This window comes from Castor canadensis, chromosome 11 (genome assembly GCF_047511655.1).
Source record: "Castor canadensis chromosome 11, mCasCan1.hap1v2, whole genome shotgun sequence".
NCBI lineage: Eukaryota > Metazoa > Chordata > Mammalia > Rodentia > Castoridae > Castor > Castor canadensis.
The window spans coordinates 119130440-119153193 of record NC_133396.1 but is presented as its reverse complement, the minus strand read 5'-3'; the positions used below and the strand labels follow the sequence as shown (position 1 = coordinate 119153193).

At 38.3% G+C, this 22754-nt stretch overlaps 1 pseudogene; it reads right to left on the bottom strand.

Moving 5' to 3' along the window:
- Window positions 1–4228: 4228 nt before the first annotated feature.
- The window catches only part of LOC109702536 (ras-related protein Rab-32-like), a 35363-nt pseudogene continuing 16837 nt past the window's right edge, over window positions 4229–22754 (bottom strand).

The following is a 22754-nucleotide window of genomic DNA, read 5'->3' as shown; positions in this document are numbered from 1 at the left end:
GATATTAATATTTCATATATTTATCTTTTTCTTTCTTTAGTTCTATGCCTTTTATATATTTATATTTACATAAAAGAAATATATATATATATTTCTAAACTATTTGAGAGTAAGTTACATACATGATGCCCTCCTTTTTCTCTTACCCTAAATAATTCGATATGTATTTCCCTTTTTTTGGGCAGCACTGGGGTCTGAACTCAGGACCTCATACTTTGCTAGGCAGGTGCTCTGACTGCTTGAGCCACTCCACCTGCCCTGTTTTGTGATGGGTTTTTTAAGATAGGGTCTCACAAACTGTTTGCCTGGGGCTGGCTTCAAACTGTGATACTTCTGATCTCTGCCTCCTGAGTAGCTAGGATTATAGGCATCAGCTCCTTAACATCATAGTTAAATCATATTAAATCAAGGTAAAGATATGTAGAATTATTTCCTGAGTAGGTGTGAGCCATGGGGACCTGGCTTTCAATATATATTTCTTTAAAAAAATATAAACCAAGCTTTTTGTCATTCTGGTCATTCAAATCTGGACATGTGTCATTAGATCAATATTTTCCTTGAAGGTATAATTCAGAAATGCACACATTATTATAGATATGAAGGTAGTAATATTATCAAAGTAAGAAGTTAACCTTGGTAAAACAGTTATCTAGAAAATTAATCTTGATAAAATTAATCTTGGTAAAATTGTTATCTAAGAAATTAATCTTAATAGTTATCTAGGAAATTAAGCTAGATGAAATATTTATCTAACATAGATTTATTCAAATTTAGCTAGTTATTCTCACAATTTTTTAACAGCAACATAATTTTGCCCCAGTGTAGACTTCATGCAAGGATCACATGTTGCAATTAGTTGTCATGCCTGGAATTTATTTTACAGTATGAAGCAAATTCTAAATGTCATTCTTTCTCTAAATAGTTTTCAGAGTCACTTGTTGAATGGTCTGTTGCTGGGAGACAATTCCACATGGGGTTCATATTTCCCTATACTTTGCCTGCCTTGTTCCAGACTGTATTTGGGAGGACACTCATGTAGCAAACAGACCTGGAAAGTACAGGTAGTGTCTCCCTCTGGAGCAAAGGGCAGATATGTGTATCACCTGGAAGAAAAGATTCAAGTTCCCTAAAATCAGTTTGTTTCATGTAATGCAGCCCATCTCATATGAGAGTATCACCCCCGGCTCTTCATGCTGCCCTGGGGGAATTAGGGTTCAGGGGAACAACAGTGTTGCCTGGCTAGTGCTCTTGCTATGAGCAGTTACGTCCTGTATCTGACATGGGAGTCGTGTGCCTTCTGCATGCTACTGCGGCAAATAAACATGTTAACTTATAAGTAGTGTAAGATTTCAGACCCTTTACAGTTCTTTTTTTTTTTTTCCCCTTTACAGTTCTTGACACTCATCTCTTGCCCAGGTTTATGCTACCTTAGGTCTTGCTCAGTCTCTAGAACTGGTAAGTATGAATATTATTACTTCCACAGTTCTGACTCTAGTCAAGGGCTTAAGGAATTCAGGCGAATGGGTTTTCCCTGGGTGGATTGAAGGTGGTTTTATTGCTTATAAGCTTTGCCTGAGTTATCTAAGTTATCTCAGTGATCTAGAGTTGCTGAAAAAACAATTGATGTTCTTAGGCTGTGTTGGACAGAAGATGTCCGGAACAAGGGAAGTGTTCGTAATAGTACTTGTCAGATCACATGTGGGATTTTGTATTCATTTCCAGATTAGATGTACAAGAAAATCACCACCATTACTGTTATTTTCTCTTTCTCAGCTTTATTGCAGTATGATTGACAAATCAGTGTATTTAAGGTGTATAATATGATGTTTGATATGCATATACATAATGATATGATTACTATAATCAAGGTAACATCCATCACCTCACCTAGTTACCACTTTTAGATAAGAGCACTTGAGATCTACTTTCAGCAAATTTCAAGGGTATAATACATCATTAAACTTACTGTTGCCATGTTGTATGTTAGGCTTCCAGCGCTCATTCATCTTGTAACTGAAAATTTGGACCCTTTGACCAACATCTCTCCTTTTCCCCACACCACAGCTCCTGGCAAACATCCTTCTGGTCTCTGTTACAATGAGTTCAGTCTTTTTTTTTTTTTAATTAGATTCCATATAATGGAAGGGGTGAACTTGTTCAAGACATACTGTATGTATGTATGTAATTATCACAATGAAATCCCCTTACATTATTAATTGTATGATAATTCAAAAGTTAGAAAAAATTTTAAAAATTTAGATTCCACATTCCACACATGAAATTTGTGGTATTTTGCAGTTCTTGTTTTTCTGATGTGGCTTGTTACTTTAATATAAAGACCCGCTGGATCACTCAAGTTGTCACAAATGGCAGAATTTCCCTCTTTTCTAAAGGATGAGTAAGGTCCTCTGTGGAATCCACTCTTTTGTTGGTGAATGCTTAGGTCCCTTCCATGTTTTGGCTACCCTGAGTAATGCTGCCACAGGCACAGGAGTGTAGGTATCTCTTCACAGTGGGGGGAGGACTGTAGCTCTGGGGTAAAAAGTGGTGGTGGCACCTATTCCCTGGGGTGTAGGCATCCTCACTGCAGGATTGGTAGCAGTGTGTATTGTGCAGGAAGGAAACTTCGGAGCAGCTGGAGAGCTGGGGCAGAGCTAGAGTGGCCTCAGGGTCTCATGTGGTTGCAGGCATTGCAGTGGTGGCTGCAGAGGCCGTGCACAGCCATTTATGGAGCAGTTTGGAGCTGGGGACTGAGTGGGGTTGGACTGCAGTCGTGGGGGCTCCAGTGTCACCAAGGGGTCCTCTGCTTTGATGCCCTGGGAGTTGGTGGCTGTCTTAAGGCTGTTGAGGTACTCAGTGACTAGGAACACTGCAGGGAAGTTTTATTATTACATATCTGGTTACTGGAGACCCTGGAGTCCCCACCACAGGTCTGGTATGGATCCTAGAAAGCTCCAGTTGTCTTCTTATGCCCAGCCCCCAGATATATCCTCTGTTCAATTATTTGCTCTTTTTTTGTACAACTGTGTGGCTCCAAGTTCTTGGTGGATCCTCAAGCCCTCCTATAGCTCTTTTCCTTCAAGAACAACTGTCTAATTATGCTGTTTTTCTGTAAAGGGAGAAAGGCTAGTATCTCCTGCTCTCTCTCTTGTTGACTAAGAGAATTATTATTGACAAACTGAATCAAGTTCAAATGCAGGGATCAGATTTGTAAAGAGCCTGGAAAATGTGGGGTGTGAAGAAGGAACAAAGGGAGTGGAAATGATAAACTAAAGAAAGAGAGACTTAGGGGAAACAGATGGGAAATGTCTTCCGGCAGAAGGCCCACTGAGTAAATTTTTCAGGGATGTAGAACTTTTTTTGGTGGTACTGGAATTTGAATTTAGGGCCTTATGTTTGTAGGCCCTGTAGCCATGCCCCCAATTCTTTTTTGAATAGGTTCTGCATTTTTGCCTCTGGTGGGTCTTGACCAGATCATCTCATTTACACCTTCCACATAGTTGAAATGACAGACTCATGTTTATTGAGATGGGGTTTGACAAACTTTTCCCCTCACTGGCCTCAAACCACCATCCTCCCAAGTAGAGCTGGGATTACAGGTGTATACCACTGTGCCCGACTCTTTGCATGCATAATTTTAACTCTTTGGAATGGATGTCTTTCTAGCAGTCAGAATGTTCATAATCATTAAAAATATGTGGATTTCCTTACTAGCAGTGTTTAGCAAGATGGGGCCTTGAGGTTTGTTGTAGAGGGATAGTAGCTCGGGTAAGGGGTTAGAATGAATGATCTCTATAGGCTCCCATAATATTTATTTACTTTTTCTTCTGGTTCTGGTGATTGAACCCTTGTGCATGCTAGCCAAGCACTCCACCACTGAGCTACATCTCCAATCCTTTCCTTTTTTCCCCCAGGAACACCTCAGGAACATTTTATTACCATCCAAGTACTTACACTAAAAGCTACAACTAGAAAGTCATTAATAGAGATTCTGAAAAGGTTGTAAACCTTGCCCTCATATGATGGCACAGCCAAAGCCTATGGGTCATCTGCTAGTCACAGAGCCTCTAGTAGTGAGGCTTCACCTGTTCCATCTTTAGGTGAGCAGTGGAGGCCTGTGGGAGATTCACAGAGCACAGCATCACCTGTAACAGTTCTCAGGCAGGTGCTCAGGACCCAGGCAGGCCCAGGATAAGTGGAGCCCCAGTGGCAGCACCAGAGTCTGCTATCAAGGTCTCCAGATTGAGTTTAATTTATACAGATCCTGTTTTTCACTACGAAAGCTTTGGGGCTTTGCGAGATTCTCCACTAGGAACCGGTGGCTTTGCCTATGTTGATGTCACTCTTGGCAGAAGTCTCAAACCATCCAGTGACGCCATGGTCTTTTGCAGAGTTGGTCTATCTGGGGAGGACTCTGGTCATCATCCCTCTTCTGGTCATATTTGTTAGCTAGGATAACAGCAGGAATAGGGTTTCCTTTGGGAAGAAGAACTTTCCTATCCAGATCACTTTGCCACTTTAAGACTGCCTCAAATGTGGAACCTCTTGGCATATCAAAGACTCCCAAAGCACCAAGAGTATCTGTATAGGGTACTCAGGTCATGGTGCCAAAGCACTCTTGCCCTTCCGTGTCCCACAGCTGCAGTTGCACCAGCATCCTGCTGTCCCTAGGTGAGGACTTGAGGTTCAAGTCCACACTGATGGTGACTGGGTAGTGCTGGGAGAAGAGCTGGTGGACGTACAGACATAGTGCTTGATGATGCTGACCTTGCCCATGCCCTGGTCTTGATCACGTTGAGGTAACTGATGACCTTGAAGAAATGCTTGCAGGTCTCTGGCTCCCCTGCTCGCCATGGGCACTGACATTGGGGTGAGTGGGGCTCTGCTAGGCCTCAATGCACCCATTTCCTCTCCTTGGCCAAGCTGGTCACGGGACCCTGAATCTGTCCCGGGTGGCCTTGGGGGAGCCAGTCTTAGTTTTAAATTATTTTGAGACAGGGTTGCATATACTGGCTTCAAACTTGGATGTTCCTGCCTTGGCTTCCTGAGTAGCTGGGATTATACGTGTGTACCACCACATCCAGTGCTGTCCTAGTTTTGATACAAACAAATGCTACAAAACACTGTCCCAGCTCTGGGTCTCATTCTAAATGGTCTTTGGATGTCATTTTAATAAGCTGTTCTATTCAGAGCCAGCCTGGGTCATTACTCATCTCGTGGGGCTCCTGGGAGCCGTTTCTCTGATGCAGAGTAAAGCCATTGTCTGTCTTTTGTTAGCTTTAAATCGGTTTTTGTTTCCTGTGCTGTCTTATCTAAATAGGGAAACACCCACCCCCACACAACTGGTGTACATTAGTGCCTGAATCATTTCAAAAGTCACCCTTCTGTATTTTCATAGGTCAAAGTTGATTTTTGACTTATTTAAACCAAGTGGTGACTTGAGACAGTGTTAGGGAAGAGTTGTGGGAGGTTGGAGCATGTGAGGATGCTTACAGCATGGTTAATGGGAGTGTGCCCAAGTGGGTGAGATGGAGGGAAAGGAAGTCAGGCACTTTCACTCTCGATGGCATCTTGCTTGGCCTAACAGGATAGAAAGGCACTGCTACGCATTGCAGCTCAAATTCTCATAGACTATGTGCTTTATATGTAGTTATAGTTATTTATTGTGTGTCTTCATATGCAGGGCATTTTCATATATTAGTTCTAAGTCACATAAATAGTTTCCAGATTCCCACTGTTAGATAAAAACGAGAGAGAGAGAGAGAGAGAGAGAGAGAGAGAGAGAGAGAGAGAGAGATTCAGCATGATTAATTATGTGCCTAGTTTGCTATGCTTAAAGGTGATGTTCAAAGCATTAACAATTTGGCATTCAATCAGAACTGGAACTTAACCAATCAGAATGAATTGTAGCAGCCCACTGGATAGGGTTCAGTATTGTAAGACAATCTCCAACAAATAAATTAACACTCTCCACTCACTTTCCTCATTTTAAAATGAAATAATCCTACCCTTGTATGTTGTAGTGAATACTTAGCACTTAGGGTGAACTTGGTTAATAGTTTGGTTGAAATGTATTAGAATACAAATTCACTTTTACTAGGCAGGGTGTGATGAATGTACCTGTAATCCTAGCTGCTAGGGAGGTAGACACAGGAGCATTGAGAGTGCAAGGCCTGCCTGGGCAAAATTAGTGGGTGATCCTATTTGGAGAGCAATGTAAAAGCAAAAGGACTGGGTGCATGGCTCAGGTGGTAGGTGCCAGGCCCTGAGTTTAATCCCCAGTACAGAAAAAAAAAAATGATACTGAAGCTTACTTCATGATTTAGAAAGTTCATTACTGAGTAATAAAAGCATGCACCTTGAAAAGTCCTAGAACCTGAGTCAAAGGATCCTCAGGCACATCCTAGGAGGACTCTGAAATATCACCCATGCAGTTTTCTGCCTTAATGCTCTGGAACTCAGCATTTGCCAATGGGAAACCATCCATATTTAGTATGTTTATAGATGGTCCATAAGAAAATGAAAAGGATTTTATGGTAAAGAAAAAAGTGCACAAGACCTTAACGAAGAGTTCTTTAAGCAGTACTTTTTATCTCTTTTAATATGCCATGAGTAGTGTCTAACTTGTAGCATTTTCCCTTCTTATTTGACCATCAAATGATTAATATTTCACAGAATATTCTTGAGAAAATCTAGGATGCTTAGTTTCTAGTCTTGTGCCAAAGTGCTGTACAAGTAACCCATTCCAGAAAACAAAATGTTCTTTAGAATATAGGAGAGGGATTTGGAATAGATTTATGGATAAGTGTGATAGAAAAAAATATTCCTTTAAAAGCACTTTGTGAAAATGATAGTTACTGAAATAATGACGGTCTCACCACCTTGATCCTCAGCTAAAAAGACAAATGAAAACAATTGTTTTTCATCTTACCCTGTCTCCCTACTACCCTTAAAGCTCAAACCACCACCTCCCACCAAGTGTGGAAGTTTTAATTGGTTCACTGGAGAGAAACCGAGAGTTTGTTTTGCATTTGAAATGCAAGAGTCTTAGAGAAGTTTCAGAAATCAGAGTATGGAAGAACTTCCAAGAGGAACTAGGTATAAATAAGTCAGAATATATTATCCTTGCTGCATAGTCAAGAGATTTTATTTTTGACTATGTATAGGGGTTGGGAAATAACAAAACTCCTATTCATTAGATCATATTATGTTGCAACTTAAGGACTGGTTACTATTCAAAAGAATCTGAGAAACAGCTTGTATTTTCACTTTGTGTCATGCCTATGAATATCTGTTGGAAACATTAGAGAATGACTGGTTATTATTATCCTAGGTAAACAGATTTTATCATTGCAGTTGAGTTTTTAATGATTTCTAAGAGCTGATGTTGAAAAGTTGAGTTATCCCCAAATGTTCTGGTTGGATTCTCCACGTGATAATCTGAGATTGTGGGACCGTGCTACCAATAATATCTTTTAATTTTTCTTTCATTTTCTTTTGTAAGCAAAAATTTCTCAATGTTGCAATAGACATCCCCTCTCACTCCAACTAGGCAGACCATTAAATGTTCTCTTTTATGAAACAGACCTTGGGGAGAAAGACTGAGAATCTTCTGTGACAATGTCCACACATATATTTTTTCAATTATGTGTGTATCTTTAAAGGTGATTATCACAGGAGGTTCTATAAGATATTATTCAAATTACCATATTTACTTAAAGAATAGATAAAACAAAGGACCATATTTTTCTCAATAGGAACACTTATTGAGGGCTTTGTAGAATTTGAAACAATTATTGAATGATCTCAATGACTCCTTTAGCAGATGAGGAAACAGAAGAGTCAAATGTCACCAGGTACCATCTTTCAAAGCCTGGGCTCCTAGACACCTCCTTAAAATACCCATGCCAGCTGTTCTAACAGCATGTGAGAGAGTTATTGGGAACAGACATCATACCCTGTGCTCTACTTCTGCTTTCCCTTAACCCTCCACCTCGTCCTGTAAAATAAAACTCTCCAATCAGTGTTTACAAATAAACAAATAAACACTGGAAAAGAATAGGGTGTGGAATTGAGGTGGGCACAGATATCTGTATTCATTATGTTTGAACCCTGCTGAGCCAACCCAGAATGCCTGATTAATGGTGCAACACATTTTAGCATCTGGCCCTGACTTCCAGGAGAGTTTGCCAAGCCCTAAGGGAAGGGATTGAATAAGAAATGTTAAAGCAAAATAAGCAGGTGGCCATTATCCTGGGGTTCTTTCTGTCCTGGAACAATTATGCAATAAACCACAAGTTAACTTAGAGATATTTCTTATAACTAATTAATTTTTATTTGAGCATCAGCCAATCACAAACAGCCAATTAGCATATTGGTTAGGTAACTAGGGACCTCCCATTGACCAATACCCAAATAAGCCAAACCCCTAGTGTAGCCAATCAAATACAGTTGTTCTTCCATGTCCATGAGGGATTGCTTCCAGGACCCTCTGTGGCCACCAAAATCTCTGGAGTACTATGCCTTTATCTAAAATGGCATAGTATTTGCATATAAGCTATACACATTCTCTCATATACCTTAAAACATCCCCCAGATTATATATTATACCTAATACTATGTGAAAAATTGTTATACTGCATTGTTTAGGGAATAATGGCAAGAAGAAAGTCTGTAAATGTTTAGTACAAACACTTTGTTTTTCAATTGGTGGTTGGTTGAATCAGAGGATGCAGAAACTGTGGACAGAAAGGGACAAATGTAACTGTACGTTCTCATCCTACGAAAACCAACTGCTCACACTACTGGAGCAGAGTTATGTGAAGCTTTCCTGGGTTCTTCTCTTCCTTCCTTCTGTGGTAAACACAGAAAAGCAGAAAACAAAACAAAACAAAAATGAACACCTATAATCTTACTGTTTTCCTCATCACTTAACAACCTTACAGTCAGTACCTCACAGATCAAGAATGAATCCAGAATGTTTTTGAGGCCTAAACTTTGTTTAAGAAAAAGGTTATAAGATTATAAATACAAAATGAGGCCAAAAGTGAATATTCATATAGAATGAAAAAGAAAATACAGAAATTGTAAATTTTATAGAGTTGAAAATACAAATGTCATAAAACCCAGGAAAGCCATAGATCATTGTTTTAACTGTTTTATTGCTTGACAGTCTTTTCCATCCCTACATTTTGATTTGAATACTCATTGACTGCCTTTTTGAAATTTTGTAATATCGTTTTGTATAGAGAGACTAGAAAAAGAATTAAAGAGATAATTCAGTCTTTCTACTCAGATGATTGGCCAAAATTCAATTTTTAATTGAAAGATCATAAAAGTTCTTTTGTTTTAATGTCACACTCCTTATTGGTATGGCCTCAATTGTAACTTCCTCTATTACATATGGGATCAGGGTGGGCATTTATACCAGGGACAATTCCTTGTCCTACAAAATCTGACTAATCTCAAAGGATGGAGGTGTCCATGAAAGCGGGGTTGAAGTGGCTTTCTGTGCCTGAAAGTGGGCAGTGACTCATTTAGATCCTTCTCCTTGCGGACAAAGACAAGATCTGAATATGGTATAAGCCTCCCAGTCATGGGGGACGTGGAGGTAGACCTGTCAGCCTGCTGGCTCTTAATTAAAGCACTATATATACAGGCTTGAAAAACCAAGACAAAACTCCTTGTACTATCAGTATACACTTTTTACAAAATGAAGGATAAGAAGGTAAAATAGGTCTTTTCCAGGGGTAGATACCAGTGGGAGGGGGATGGGCAAAGACCAAGGTAGACACAGTGACCTCTAGTCTGAGAAATTCTGGAGCAAAAATTTTTCCTTTCTGTCTGAAAGAAGACATGTCCCATTAGAAGTGTTAGTGCAAGGGAAATGATTGGAGCTGAAGTGTGGTGCCTTGTCAGTGCACACCTGTTATTGACATACATTTAAACAAAATAGTATTTGAGTGATCAAATTAGTTTTTGTCAGCAATATATTGTGACTTTTCCCATGTTAACAAATATTTCTTGTATATCACAGTGCTTAGTAATGCTAAGTATCCAGCATATTAAAAATGTGCTGTGATTTTCTTTGCTAATCTCTTATTGCTGGATATTTAGGTTCTTTTCTGTTTTTATTATTAGAGACAATGCTGCATCTAATATTGCTAGGGATGTTTGTCATCATCATTCAGGATAATTTTTGCTTAGAATAAATTTCTTTCTTTTTTTAAAAAAATTATTAGCACATAATAGTTGTATGGGAGGGGTACATTGCGATATTTACCTATGTGCTTACAATATATCTTAGTAAGATTTACCCCCTCCATCATTCTCCCTCTTCCCTCCTCCTCTCCCTCTTAGAACAATTTCAACAGGTTTGATTCTTCTATTTTCTGATCTAAATGCAAAATACATTCACCATATTCACCTTCATTCATACTTTCTTTTTGGCCATCCCTCCCACTGGAAAAGACTTATTTTATCTTCCTAGCTTTCATTTTGTAAAAAGTGTATACTGATAGTCCAAGGGGGTTTTGCCTTGGTTCTTCAGGCCTGTATATATAGTGTTTTAATTAAATTAACCCTGCCATTACTTACTCTTTCTCTGTAACTATGCTCCCCTAATATTCAACAGCTTACAGTACAGTGCATTATATTATACATGCACACACACACACACACGTATATATGTGGGTGGTTTCCATATTTTTCATCTATAACATTTTCTGTCTCTGTCCCTGCCTTTTGCAGTCCCTTCAGATAGACTCACTAATACAATTTTGTTCTCTTTTTTACTATATATGCATATACATGACCGTATATGTATCTATATATACATTTAACTTACAGATCTAGATTCCACATATGAGGGAAAACATGTGACCTTTGAGTTTTTGAGCCTGGTTTACTTTGCTTAACATGATGTTCTCCAGTTCCATCCATTTACCTGCAAGCAATGTAACTTCATTCTTCTTTATTGCTATATAAAACTTCCCGGTGTATATATGTCACATTTTCTTAATTCATTCATCAGTTGTGGGGCATCTGGGCTGTTTCTAAAGCTTGGTTATTGTAAATAGTGTTGCAATAAACATGGGTGTGCAAGTGACTCTATCACATCCTAGAATACATATATATGCCCAAGAATGATATTGCTGGATGGCACGGTAGTTTTATTTTTAGTTTTTTGAGGGACCTCCATATTGCTTTCCATAGCAGTTGTACTAATTTACATTCCTACCAACAGTGTAGAAGTGTTCCTTTTATCTCACTTCCTCATCAGGGAATAAATTTCTGAAAGTAGCCTTGTTAGATGAGAAAGCATGCAGCCTTTTTTTCCATGGCTTTGATCTATACATTAAGGATTGATACATTACATGTCTAATTCTAGTAAAATATTGTAAGAATGTATCCTCATAACAGTGTAGGAGAGTAGAGAACTTTGTGATTCTTGAATTGAAAGCATTATAAATTAAGAGTATTACTCAGCACCTTGAAAGAGCCCCCTGATTATTTTGAGAGAGACATTTAGAAAGCATATCTGTCTGACACATTTGCCTGAGCAAGGCCAGGTAACAGCATCCTGCAAAAACAACTAACCCAAAGCTTTTACTCTCATTCAAAGCCTGTGAGCTGTCATTGGATTTTGCTACTTAGGCAGCCACATGTGATGTATGATTTGATATCAAGCCAGAGTCATGAAGACGTGGGTGTCTTTGGGAAGCTGAGAGAATGTGGAACAATATGAGTTCAAACCTACTTCAAAGTCAGTATGTGTATCGCAGTGTTAATGTCCTCTGGTTTCAAAGGATGGTAACAGGTAGTATTTCTAGTCAGATATAAATGCATGATTATGGTTTTATGTCAGTAAATTTGATGGCATGATTGTTTTCTATTGTATTCCTTATGAAATTTTAAGAAGCAAGGACATATTGCATAATAAAAACTGAGGAATAGTGTTGGTGAAGGTCAGGAAAGATAGAGAATATTGCTTAGCAATTAAACCAATTAGTAATAACTGTTAAAATTTCTACATGGAAAGGATTGAATTTACAAAAAGATGAATTATTTTCAATGTTTAAAATCTGGAGTCCATAATTTAAAATGCATGAAAGTCTTTTTATCAAGGGAAAATACTATAATGTGACATGTTATAAATGAGTCAAAGAAATTTAATCAAAATCTTCATTTCAGATTCCATGAAAACAAGAAATGATTCCTTTTAATAACTGTCTTATGTCTTTTCTAGGAAAGGCAAAGTGACAAAACACAAACATAATGTACCAGCTTAAGGTAGATGATAGAAAATTGAACTGGAAGTGAGGCAGGCTAGAATTAGGGAGAGTTCGAGACTCTTAAAAATATATATAACTAATATTGTATTTCAGGTTGAACATTCCTCTTTTTCTCTGAGTCTTCTTTTCAATTGCAAATATGTATAGGTTATTCATGCCCTAGCTCAAGGACAACTCAAACCATCCTCACCTGGCCCAGGGACCACCCATGCCCGCCCCACTCATCAGTTATTGGTTGGGAATCACCAGGTTCTTCCCTTTCCATAAATTAGCATAAGTTTTAATAGCAGCTGGAAAAGAGATCCTTTCTTTCTCTCCTCCTCTCTCTCTCTCTCCCTCTCTCTCTGTCTTGTCTCTCAGCTTCTATCTGGTCCCACCATACTCCCTTCTTTAATTCTTCTCCCTAATTTTTAATAAATTCAATTATACCCACGAGTCCTGTCATGGATTCTTCCATGTGTGACACAAAGAATTTGGAAATCTTCTGATTGGAAGCTACATCATTGCTGACAACAAAAGCAAGAAAAGAACATTGGAACAGCACAGGGCATTGCTGCACACTGAGTCTTACAGTAGCTGGGCTATTCAGTGCTTCGTTACAACCAGCCCACATGTCTCTGTCCAATTTTCCTGGATGAGGCCACCATCTCCATTGATCATGTCTACTTCCAAATGTAATGTGTGTTGTTTATTAGCATCCAAGTCAGCTGAGATCCCTGGATGTAACAGAAACCGGGCAATATAAACAATGGCTGAGGTATTTCCCGCACTCTAGATGTTAATCCTTTAATCTCTAATTGTAAGCACCTTTGCCACAGAGGATACTGATGTTTTAATTTTCTTTCACCCAGAACATGTATCACGGATTAGAGGAAGATGCACACTGTGTTGACTTCATCAACAATCTGACTTAATATTATTGTGAGGGTACCTACTGTGTGCTTTAGAATCCTCAAAGAAAAGTGTTCAAACTACTTCTGTTCTAAAATGAGAAGACAAATCCACAAATAGTTGTAATGCAGAATGTAATGACTAAGGGAAGAGAAGAAACACGAAGTTCTCTGAGAAACTCAAAGGAAGGAGACGTATATTTTGGGGGGAGTTCTGGAAGATCTCATGGAGGAGGTAGGTTTGAGATGTGCCTTAGCAGACAGGTAGAATTTTGACAGGTGAAGATGTAACCTTGAGGACTCAAGAGACTTCCTTTATGATTCTTCTGGAGGTATTTCTTAGTTTCCATATAACATCTTGGTTAACTTGAGATCTTTTGATTCCCTTGAATCTTTGGGTCACAAGCTTGAAGCAGAAGTCTTGGCTGTCCTGTTTACCAAGCTAGAGACCATTACCTTGCTGTTGGCTTCACACAGTCAGTGGCTGAAAGTTACTTAGTAAATGTGTTAGAGCGTTACCCCAAATCTGACTTATTTTGCTTCTCCTATTCAAATAGACTCAAAGTATGCTGTGTTGCTTTCTTAATGGTGGAGCCAGGAACTTGCCCTTCGCAAGTGCATATCCCATGCCTTCCAGATCACTGAACCCTGCATGTTCTTCTTTACTGACTTATTAGTCCTCTTATTCTCATAGGATCTGCTTCCAGCTTACTACATGAATATCTGTTTCTAAGGCATCTAGAGGACTTACTATGTCCAGCTCCCCAGGCTCTGCTAGTAGGAGGTGATGTCATCAACATAGTGAGCCAACATGATAGTAAGATGGTCAGTGTCCTGTACATTCAATTGTGAGAATTGAATTAATTAGAGCTGATCTAATTATCTTAACCTGGGGTAGAATGTTAAGGTGTCTTGCCAAATGACAGAAGTTAACTTGTAGCATTGCATATTGGGGTACAATAGACACTCTTGCCAGCCTAAGAGCTGCATGGCAGGTACTGGACCTAAGTTGCTTTGCTCCTGTAAGGAGACATCTTCAAAACTGGTGCTCTCAATTGTCACCTCATGATTCAGCTTTCTCAAATTCACATTTTGCTTCCAATACTTCCAATACTTCAACACTGGCCAATCTGAAAGAGCTCAATGAGTATGGAGAGGGTTCTCACCTGCATCTTCTAAATCTTTGATGATGATGGTAATTTGAGCTTTGAAGTTTTGGATTTATGGCATTGGTAAGGAAGAAAAGGAACAAACTTCTATTTGACCTTTTCTTTCATCTTATCCATATTGCCATGGGCAGGTGAACCAGTGGAGAAAGCCTTCCTGTTTTTAAGGCTATCCATTTCAGCGATTTGCCCAATAGCTTGGTGAGATAAACTCAGAAGGTGCTGAGAAATTAACTGGGATCATCTTGTCTGAACTCCATTCATTGTTTGTCACAAAGGACCTTTGTTTATCTGGTTTGGAGCAGTTTTCATTAAAAAGTTAAATAGGAGCTCAGTGAGCTGCCCAGATATTTTGTCCTCAAGACCCCTTGGTCACTGCTAAAGAAGTGAACCATTTGGATTGCTTGCCTTGATGATTTTTATAAAAGCTTCTACCTTGCTGCTGGAGATTAAGGCCTTTGCCAGAATCCTTCAAATCCAATTTAAGTCAGAAAGTGCATTTCAATACAGGCTGTTGCAATGGAAACTCTGGCTTACATAGATCAGTGACTAAAGAGCTTTCCATAGATGTTGATGCTGCCTTCACAGGACTTAGTGTAAGGAGGGTCTTCCCAATCACTTTGGGACACTTAGTCTAGGGATGAGTGGGATTGATCACATGATATACACACTTCAGCATCCTTATCTTCCAAAATCTTTGGAATCCATTCACTGCATTGCATTGAGGAATTTCTGGCATTTCACCTTCACTTAGTGTGGTCCAACATGGTGTCAAGATTTCTGTGGACCATCTGAGTACACTGTTAGCACCATTCCCAGCTATTTGAGAAGGATAGCAAATCCAGAATTTTTGCTGAGTGACTGTGATGATAAATTTAGAACTAACTTAAAGTTATATTCTTTTCTTCTTGTGCTAAATACCTCAAAATACATTCTTACACATATTCTCTACAGCTTTGCCAACATAAGCAAGCAAAATTCTGCACTGTTTTTGGTGTGTAATTCTTTATTCTAGGGTTTGACTTTTTGTTGTCCCCTTAGGGTATTTTTGAATTTGGATCTAGTTACAGCACTAACAATAACGAAGTGTATACACATGTGTGTGTGTGCACAAGTGTGAACTTGAATGTATGTGTCTGCCTGTATCACACATGTGTTGAGGGTAGAGTATGAGGAAGATTAGTTTCATCTTTATAGGTAACACTTTGAGGAAAGGAGGATATTTTAAGAATGTGTCCTATGTATGAATATATAACTCAAGTTTGGTTTTTCAGATTGATAAATCAAATGCAGGGACGTAAAATAATTACCATCTGTAAAAACATTGCCAAATTGTTCAAGACTGGATTTCCAATGGATTCATTACCATAAAATCTTTTTTTCCATATTAAGGAAGGTTTCCCTGGATTTGACAGGATTATTTTGACTAGGTATTTTACTGTCTAAATAAAAATCAAGACAAAAATAATTATACCCAGACCCTAGTTTGAATCCAATCAATCAATAGTCTTTGCGTTCAAAGATTCCCTTCCGCTTTGTATAATCTCAGTTCCTCTCTTTCTCACATTCCCCTTCCTCTCTCTCATGAAAGCACCTGATTTCTCTGGGAAGATCAGACCAAATTGTTTAGCATAGATAACAGTATATTGAAGTTAAACAAGAACTTAATTTTCAAAACTTTCTTGGGCTTACAACCAGCCATATAACTGCAAATTTGAATTGATAAAGAGCTTAATGGGCTTTTTAAAAAAACAGCAAATTCTTACACAGCATTTATTACAGTGCTTTTTTTTGCAGAAAAATATCAATCTGAAGTATAGATGAGTAAAATAAACCTGAAATATTCCTTCAGTGAAAACATAACAAATAATTTAAAAAGTCAGACATGAACACAGCCTATCTAAATTTTACCAAATATAGTTTGTTTGACCTGAACACCATTTGTGTCACTTGCCTGGAGAATCTGTGGATGTTTGCAATAAAACCAACTTCTGATCCCTGTTGAGATTCCCATGATGCCCTTACCCCTCACATTCCTGACCTTGGCTGTTACTGCTGGGGTGAATGTTATTCACATAAGGGAGAATATTTTAGCCACCAGAGTTTAAATTTTTCTGTATTATTTCTTTGTTTTTATGAATAGATTACTAAAACAACTCAAACATTGTGAAAGGAAAAAGAACTTTAATTTCAACCTTAATTTTATATGCAATAGAGTTTGTAATTTATATGTAATAGAGTTTGTAAGCTGCTTAAGAGAGCAGCCTTTTTTTTAAAAAATTTTTACTTTATTCATATGTGCATACATTGTTTGGGTCATTTCTCCCCCCTTACCCCCACTCCCTCTCTTTACCCCCACCTCCCTCCCTTACCTCTCCTTACCCCTCGCTACCAGGCAGAAACTATTTTGCCCTTATCTCTAGTTTTGTTGAAGAGAGAGTATAAGCAATAATAGGAAGGACCAAGGGTTTTTGCTGGTTGAGATAAGGATAACTATACAGGGAGTTGACTCGCATTGATTTCCTGTGCGTGTGTGTTACCTTCTAAGTTAATTCTTCTTGAACTAACCTTTTCTCTAGTTCCTGGTTCCCTTCTCCTATTGGCCTCAGTTGCTTTAAAGTATCTGCTTTAGTTTCTCTGCATTGAGGGCAACAAATGCTATCTAGTTTTTTGGGTGTCTTACCTATCCTCACCCCTCCCTTGTGTGCTCTCGCTTTTATCATGTGCTCAAAGTCCAATCCCCTTGTTGTGTTTGCCCTTGATCTAATGTCCACATATGAGGGAGAACATATGATTTTTGGTCTTTTGGGACATGCTAACCTCACTCAGAATGATGTTCTCCAATTCCATCCATCTACCAGTGAATGATAACATTTCGTTCTTCTTCATGGCTGCATAAACTTCCATGGTGTATAAATACCACATTTTCTTGATCCATTAGTCAATAGTGGGGCATCTTGGCTGTTTCCATAACTTGGCTATTGTGAATAGTGCTGCAATAAACATGGGTGTGCAGGTGCCTCTGGAGTAACCTGTGTCACAGTCTTTTGGGTATATCCCCAAGAGTGGTATTGCTGGACCATATGGTAGATCAATGTTTAGCTTTTTAAGTAGACTCCAAATGTTTTCCAGAGTGATTGTACTAGTTTACATTCCCACCAACAGTGTAAGAGGGTTCCTTTTTCCCCACATCCTCGCCAACACCTGTTGTAGTGGTGTTGCTAATGATGGCTATTCTAACAGGGGTGAGGTGGAATCTTAGTGTGGTTTTAATTTGCATTTCCTTTATTGCTAGGGATTGTGAGCACTTTTTCATGTGTTTTTTGGCCATTTGAATTTCTTCTTTTGAGAAAGTTCTGTTTAGTTCACGTGCCCATTTCTTTATTGGTTCATTAATTTTGGGAGAATTTAGTTTTCAAGTTCCCTATATATTCTGGTTATCAGTCCTTTGTCTGATGTGTAGCTGGCAAATATTTTCTCCCACTCTGTGGGTGGTCTCTTCAGTTTGGAGACCATTTCTTTTGATGAGCAGAAGCTTTTTAGTTTTATGAAGTCCCATTTATTTATGCTATCTCTTAGTTGTTGTGTTGCTGGGGTTCCATTGAGAAAGTTCTTGCCTATACCTATTAATTCCAGAGTATTTCCTACTCTTTCCTGTACCAACTTTAGAGTTTGGGGTCTGATATTAAGGTCCTTGATCCATTTTGATTTAATACTGGTATAGGGTGACATACATGGGTTTAGTTTCAGTTTTTTGCAGACTGCTAATCAGTTTTCTCAGCAGTTTTTGTTGAAGAGGAGAGCAGCCATTTTTTTTTCTCTTGTGTTCCCTTCATTTCTGAAGCAGTAGGTTTAGGACTTGGGGAGCTCAGTCTTCACAGGTATTTAGTAAGTTTTCCATTTATTTGATTCCAATCAATTTCACGTGTCAATAACCATACCCATAGTTCCTTTCTGTACTTCCATGCTTTTTTTATGTTTTCTTGCTTACTGTTTCCCTTGATTCTCTTGACTTATTTGATAAATTGCAAAAATTTATTATTTTTTAATGCTGCATGTCCAAAGAGAGTTAGTGTCTATTGTTTAACCTCCTTCCAACTCTTTCTCCATCTTCCTCCTTTTTCTTCTCCCACTTTCCCTACCTGTCTCCCTCTCCCCCAACCCCCCTCTCCCCCAACAGTCCTCTCTCCTTGCCTTTCTTTTCTTGTCTCCACTTTTAAGTATACATCTGTATCTATCTGAACAGTCTCGGTTATGGTGCAGTAAAAAGTAACCTTGAAATCTCAATGGCTTAAGGTAGGGAACCTTTAGTTCTTGTTGGTGATATCCTGAGAGCTGGCTCGTCACAAAGATTCAAGGTCTCAGGCTGACAGATGTTGCATCTAAGCACATGCTTCAGGCAGGAAAAAGGAAATGCACACATATTTGTTCTGCTCCCATTTCATTGGGTGTAGCAAATCATGTAATCAGGCCTAATTTCAAAGCAGGCAGTTAAAGTGCACCCCTCCTCTTATGTGTGGAATTGTATCCCCAAAAGACGTTTAGGTTTTAATCCCTTGTGCCTGTGAACGTGACCTTATCTGGAAATAGGATCTTCATAGAGTTTATCATGTTGAAATGAGGTCAATAGGGTGGGCCCTAACACTACATGGCTGGTGTCCTTATACAAAATGACACAGAACATGGCAGGTATGGCATAGGGAAGAAGATGTAGGAACACAGGGGGAGCAATGTCCATAAGGAAAGCCAGAGGCTACCAGCAGCTGGGAGAGAAGCCTGCAACAGATTCTCAGCCCCAAGAGGAGTCAACTCTGCCCACATCTTGATTTTGACTTCTTGCCTCCCCAACTATGAGGAAATATGTCACTGGTGTTTGAAGCTACCCAGTTTGTGGTACTTTGTTATGACAGCACTGAGAAACGCAAATAGACACTATCTATCCAGGAGGAGAAAGGTGACATATATTTGAACAGCATTAATTACAACCACAATGTCTTTTTGTGACATATACATAAATTTTGCTAGTTGAAACTCAAGTTTATAGAAAAATTTGCTAAATTTCCTTCACTTTATTATTATTTAATTTATATATCTTTGTGCTTTATACTGTCATTGAACTTATATTTAAAATGCAGCACTATATATTATCATATAATCTAAAACTCTTAATTAAAAATTTCATGCTGTTAACAAGCACTATAAATTGTGGAATCAAAATTGCAAAAAAGGTATGAAATTTTCAGAAAGCATAAATATCTCCTAAAGCAATAAGTATGAGGTGCCAAGTATGAAAACATACTGTGTCCCAATAAAGGTGTCTAGTACTAGCTCTTAGAAAGTTGGAGATCATTGCTAATATGGTACAGTTGAGCTAATATTACATAGATAACATGTACCACTCTGTTTTGTTACTAGACTTTCTCAGAACTGTAAAACACACAGTGCCATATTAAAAATTATCCCTAAATATTCTAAGGAAAATTTCAGTTTTATCCCTATTTCTTCTTTTTAAAAAATTTTTTTCTTTTTTTATAATTTATTTTTTATCATTGTTGTATTGGGGGTACAGTGTGACATTTACAAAATTTCTTACATATATCATTGTTGAATTCATCCCTTTCATCATTCTCCTTTATCCCTTATTTTACAAATTCATAAAAGTCATCCTTGGTTTTGTAGCTAATGGTTAACGGAAATTATCCAAGTTAATTTTTTTTTCTTATTCTCAATCTATGGTTCTCAATTTCTTAAGAAGAAAAGTCTTTGATCTTCAACTCCTACTCAGATGTAGATAAGAGTAAGGGATTTTGTACTACATTGCTGAACACATTCTTCTTTCCCACTCCAGTATTAAATTATGTATGACTCCCTCGTGTATATAAATATTTCTTTCTAGTTGGAACCTCACTTGCAGATGGTAGACTGTCATAAATATACCTCAGGAAGCCAGTAAAGGTATATTAATGCCACACATGCATGAAAAATGCATGAGATTCTTGGAGAGATGGTGCCATTTTTATTTCTTATCTATATTTAAAAACTGAGAAAAGTAAGCAGAATGACAGACTATAAAGAAATATTTTTCTGTAGGCTGCATTTCATGGTTTCAGAGTTGAATTAAAGAAATTCTAATTTAGCACCCTGTAATTTGTGTAGCATGCTGGGACCATTTAATGAAGTACCAAGCCCAATTTAATGAACTTAGAATTTTCAGCACAGTGTGTGAAAAATAAGTTTCTCAGTTCTTGTCAGTGTAATGTGTGCACAATTCTTACTGTACTTCCGTAATGCTCCAGATATGGAAAGTCAAACGTAAAATCGGTTTTGTAATTTGAAGCCTCTGATCACCATCAACCATCTTCATTATCATTACCATCATGGCACAATTGCTGCTCACCAAGAGATTCCTACACGCTGGGCACTGTGCCCAGTGCTTTCTCTGCATCATCTCATTCTGTTCTCACAAGTGCTTGATAAGATAATCCCTTTTGTGGATATGGAAAATAAACTTCAGAATGATTTCATTTTAGATCACCTAGCTAGAGAAGAGTACAATGTGAGTCTGAATTGGTTTTGCTGTCTCTCATTTCTCTTGACATTCTTCCAGTGCTTTCCAATAAATTTTCATGCAATAGCACACATAGGAAGGGATGGCATTTGTAGGGAGGCTGGAAAAACTGGGGGGAAGGGCTGGGAATATCTGTCCTGGGGCTCGATGACAAAGCAAAGTATTATATTTTATCTAAGTTATATAATTACTATGAGAAAAATGAAAACTAGAATGCAAGAGAAAATATTTATAAAACTTATAAATAAATAAAATCTTGTAGCATTTTAAATAAGAGACATGAACTCACTTCTATGACCATGAATTTTTTTTTTTTTGGTATTAGATTTTTGGCTTGAAACAGTCAAATATAATTCCTAGATTTTTTTAGTGGACCGTTTGTTTCAAATTCTTGACAGTTATTGACAGTTATCATCAACTAGAAACTTTTTTTTTTTTTTACAAATGAACAGGTGTGAAATTTGAATTCATTTTAATAACCATTTGCAACAGCTGAATTTGATTCAGTACATCCAGGGATTCCATATGTTGTGTTGAAATCATTGATGGTAAAATATCGTGAAAATGGATAGATTTTGAATCTCCTCTTTTACCTATCTGCTATTTCTTTTTTTATTTTTTATTTTTGGTGGGACAGGGGCTTGAATATAGGGTTTTGAGCTTACAAGTGTCAGGAGTGCTACCACTTGAGCTATACCTCCAGTCCATTTTGCTCTGGTTATTTTGGAGATGAAGGTGGGGTGTCTCTTGAACTATTTGCTCAGGCTGGCCTTGAACCAAGATCCTTCCAATCTCAGCCTCCCAAGTAGCTGGGATTATAGGCGTGGACCCCCAGTACCCAGCACATCTGGTATTTCCAAGCAGTAATAAAGCTCTGCCCTCACTTGGAGTTGCCTCTAGCATCTGGATAGCTAGCTTTCCCAACCCTCATTCTCACTAACGTTAGAGTGATTGGAGCGCTCTGAGCAGAAGTTCTCACTCCCATTTTATAGGGACCACTCGGTACTGTCTTGGGAATATGTTGTATAGAGACAAAGGTAGAAGAAGGCAGGCTGGGTGTAGCTTGTTAATAAGGTATGAAAAAAGTCAGAAATGATAGGTTTTGTTTTGAGAGAGGAAGCCACTTGTGCATGTTCAGAGAAAACAAATATGGCTCCTAAACTTGAGTTCCAAATGCCACGTTCACCTACTACATAACATTAGCCCTTCCAAAACTTCTTTCAGCATTCTTCACTATTGATTGATACCTAATACATTTTTTTCTTTAAAAATTTTTTTTTGGTGGTACTGGGGTTTGAACTCAGGACTTTGCTATGGCAAAGCAGACACTCTACTGCTTGAGCCACACTTCCAATCCATTTTGTTCTGCTAATTTTGGAGATGGGGGAGGAGGTCTCTTCACCTATTTGCCTGGGCTGGCCTAGAACCATGATCCTCCAAATCTCAGACTTCCAAGTAGTGTAGCTAGGATTACAAGTGTGAGCCACCTGTGCCTAACTGATACCTAACACTTTAAATTTCAAAATTTCAAAATGCTGTTCAAAGTCTTGTTTAGTCTTTTAGTTTATGAGACTGACTTTTTTGTCATGGTTCTTTGTACTTTCCTAGATATCACAAGGTGAAAGAGGCCATCTTTCCCTATATCTATCAATAGTAGACTCCCAGAAGGCAGCCACTGCACAAGACAGCACAGAGATATTGTGTATTCGTGATTATTGCTCTTCTAAAATGTGCCAAGCACTGTGCTAAGTGGTAGGATAACGTGCTAATGGTTCTATGAGGGAAAGAAAGCCCTGAAAATAGAATAAAGGGTTACAGATTACGATAACTTGAACTT